Source organism: Panicum virgatum, chromosome 5K (genome assembly GCF_016808335.1).
Source record: "Panicum virgatum strain AP13 chromosome 5K, P.virgatum_v5, whole genome shotgun sequence".
Taxonomy (NCBI): Eukaryota; Viridiplantae; Streptophyta; class Magnoliopsida; order Poales; family Poaceae; genus Panicum; species Panicum virgatum.
In genome coordinates this window covers 27,321,745-27,325,432 of record NC_053140.1, presented here as the reverse complement: position 1 = coordinate 27,325,432, position 3,688 = coordinate 27,321,745, and the positions used below count along the sequence as shown (strand labels likewise).

Genomic DNA, 3,688 nt, shown 5'->3' with positions numbered 1-3,688 from the left:
TTCACTGGGGCGGCTAGCTGGGTTCGAGGGGAGGGTTTGCGGGGTTCTCCATGGCGAGGGGCGGCGCTGCGGCGAAGACGCTCGCCGGAGCGAGTGCTCTAGTCGATGCCAAGGCCTACGGGCTACGCTAACACGCCAAAAAGGAAGCGCGGGCGGGGGATGTCCTCACCGAGAGGTTGTGGTGGCTGGAGTCGCGGCGTAGGCGAGTCGTCGGCGAAGGTTAGCGGCGGCGGTGGGTCGGAGTCCGTGGACAGGGGCGCTGCGGCGGTCCTCCGGGCGTCGGGCTGCAGGATTTCGACTCGCGGCGATACTGCGGAGATGCACAAGGGTCAGGGAGGTCCGGGGATCGTCAGAGATGAGCAAATGGCCAGAGATCGGGGTTTACCGGGGTTGGGGAGCTCGGCGCGATTCCGGTGATGCGGTCCAAGAATTGGAGCGTAGACGGCTTAGGAAGCCTCCCAGGGCCGATGCGGAGCGTCTGCGGCGGTCGGCAGGGCCTGGGGTGCCGTGGCGTGGCCGGTCCGCGGCGGAGCAGGGCGCGGCGGAGTAGAGCGGCGGAGCAGAGCAGCGTGGGGTGGCGGCTAGGGTTGGAGGCGGCGCTCTGTTGGATTGGGAGAGGCGCAGGGGGGTCGTGGGGGTTTAAATGAAGGGGCTGGGGTCCTGGGCGTCCGTGCCACTGGGCGCGCGGGCGAGATCTCCGGCGAGATGGGCGGGGTTCGTTGGCGGGCTGGAGAAGGAAGGGGAAGGAGGGCGATGACAGGCGGGCCCGGGGCGCAGCGAGACGGGGCGGGGAACGTGTGCGGGCGACGCGGGCTGCGGCTGACGGGTGGGCCCTGGCGGTCAGACGGGGCGAGTGCGGGCCGGTTGGGGGAAAACGGAAGCGCGTCGGTGATCGGCTGGCTGAAGCGGCGGTGTTGGGCCGGGGGAGCTGCTGGGCCCGCGCAGAAGGTTGGGCCGCGGGGAGGGAGGTGGGTTTGGGCTGGGAAGTTGGGTTTGGGTTTGCTTTGGGTTTTTCCTTTTCTATTTCTATTTCTATTCTATTTCTCACTCAAGCTCAACTATTTGAATTCAAAAGGAAATTTGAATTCAAACCCCCATGAAATCATACAATTAAAACAATGCATCAGCATGAATGCATCAACAAAGTTAAACCTAAGAAAATTTTTAATTTCTTGTGAAACAAAAACTAGATTAAATGCAAGACTAACACAATAAACCTTAGAAAATTAAATAAAGCCAATTGAATTTTTTAATAAATGCTGAAATTTAAATTAGGGTGTTACAGTTGCTCGTCATCCATCTCAGGTATGTCTCCTCTTCTCTGCATCGTGGTTTCCAGTGCTTTTGGTCCTAACTTGGTGAGGTAGATGTTAGGGATCTCAGATCTGGGTCTTGTAGCGATTTGTAGTGCACATGTATATTGGTCTGAGATAGCAACTGTGTGGGATCCAGGCTAGCGCGCGACCGCAAGCTCTAGAGGTGAGCTACCGCAAAAATCCCAACTTCAAGCCTATTCCTTTAGATTGGGAGCTGATTCCCATTTGATACTCATTATTGCTTCATTGTACATCTATTCCTTTCAAGCATTTTCTGTTGACCTGGTTAGCCGTGAAGAATTTGGAATTCTTGTAGTACCCATGCCAACTGTTTTGGGGATCTGCATAGATTTGATTGATTCTATCCAGTTTAGGTACTAGCAGGATTGTTCCAACTTGTTGACAATATTACTTGTCCACCGAGCCATACTACTCTGATGCATTGCTAATTAGCCACTTATCATGAATTTTGTTCTCATATATCATAGGTAGAAAATTATGTCAATCATTGTTGTGTTACTAAAAAAAACTCGGCCGGGTGGGGAAAGACCGTCCCACCGGTATTAGCTTAAGAAGAAGCCTCGGCTTCCCCGATCGAGAAAATCCCCGAACCCTGGCCCCGCCCTGACACTGGGAGACGTAATCCTTGGGAACTACCTGCCTGGGCCATGTAAGGGTCCTCAGGCCGACCTGGGTCGTCTCACAACCAATGCTTTGGCACACGGGGCCAGCGAGGGGATTTTTTTACCCTCAGCCTGAAATTCGCTCACACGGGGAGTCGAACTTAGGACCTGAGGGGTGCCGCCGGAGTGACTAACCAACTGGGCTAGCATCCTTTGGCATCATTGTTGTGTTACTGTAATATAAGAGATAAATTATGTGGTGCATTTGTTCTAGTGAGCTTATTTCTGCCTATTGAACGTCTCCGTTCTTGATTACTATAGCCTCAGTTTGAAAAAAAAGAAGCAATGCTCATCATTCTGCTCACCATATTATTTTTCATATTAGACATATATTTCTCTGAACACAGGTTTGTTTGGACAAACTGCAATGCGCCAATCTGAAAACCTTACTGTGTCTGAAGTCACTTATTAGGCTTTTCTCATCATTAAAATTTATAGATTTCAGAGCTATCTTTTGTAGATTTCAGTTTGGTGCTGTGAGAGCTACTCCAATCCAATCTTGTTGACATTTGAACCAATCCAGGACTTGCCACCGGTATGCACTAACTCAGATAGCTAGCATGGAGTTGTTCAGTCTTGTTGAACGTTGTTGCTTATAGCTCATGTAACACACAAGGAGTCCTTACAGCCCTACTGAATGCGTGTTTCAATTTAATACGTTTCTGTTTTCAAGTAGTTGAACAACTAAAAGGTATCAATCAAGAGAGGTTTGATGGAATCATATTAAAACGTTTCGGTTTCATATATTCTTACTCACCTTTCCTTTGTTTCTGCAGATGCGCAGAGGAAGGAGATGAATGTGGAAGGCCACCAGGGAGACTGCCAAGCACAACGACATGGGTTATGCAGAGGTGACTAGTTTGACCTTACATGTTTTTTATTTCATATCAACAGCTCCTGAAAACATTTCTTATTTGAATGTGTTCCGGCACTTCTATAGTTTGATGTGCTTAGTCCCCTCACATATATCACAATTCTTCTGGATAGTTGCAGTAGGTATCTCTATCTGAATTGTGTGCACTGTCATAGCCGTGGGCTAGTAGCCGAGTAATCTGTAGTGGTCAGCTCATCAGTCATGCTTGTATACTGTGAAGAAGGCTGGCCGCAAGGACTGCTTGCTGGAGTTGCTTTGCCGGAGGTCGCATGTTCTGGGGCTTGGAGATGTTTGCTTCCCCGAAATCGCACGCAAAGGAGTGTTGTAGCCTAGAGGAATTCCTTGCTTGCCGGAGATGGCGGGAGTAACATGCGGCATGTATAGCTGGATGATTAAATTTAGAGTAGAGGGATAGAGCGGGTTTGGTATACCAAATATTAATGGATCAATCACGCATGAATGGAAAAATGTAGGTTTTGGATCAAATGCTGATTTTTTTATATGAAGGCCAATGAGTGAAATCAAGAATCCTAAGGTTTAAAGACTCAGATTTTATTTGAACTTTGGATCACTCCGATTATATGTACTACATCTCAATTCTATTGGAAAACAGAAATTTTGTTTAACACATGCACTCGAATTTGACTAAATTAGCAGCATATTTGTTTTAGTTCCTAATCATATTATATTTATTTTACTTCTTATTTTAATCCAGATTTGCATCCAAGCCACCCGAGCTCCCAACCCTCTGATTAATTAGTCTTAGTACTACCACAATGCACAAATATTTTGTACAAATCACCAGCCATGAGCTA

At 48.5% G+C, this 3,688-nt stretch overlaps 1 long non-coding RNA gene across 4 annotated transcripts; it reads left to right on the top strand.

Annotated features, from left to right (window-relative positions):
- Nucleotides 1-1,284: 1,284 nt before the first annotated feature.
- On the top strand, nt 1,285-3,436 carry LOC120707017. 4 transcript variants are annotated; one of them, XR_005688656.1, is made up of 3 exons: nt 1,285-1,305; nt 1,399-2,534; nt 2,776-3,436. It is a non-coding gene; the product is annotated as an uncharacterized LOC120707017 (long non-coding RNA). The 4 variants fall into 4 exon arrangements; XR_005688655.1 differs by having other exon boundaries at nt 1,291-1,479; nt 2,460-2,534; XR_005688654.1 differs by having other exon boundaries at nt 1,291-2,534; nt 2,776-2,850; nt 3,097-3,436.
- Nucleotides 3,437-3,688: the final 252 nt, after the last annotated feature.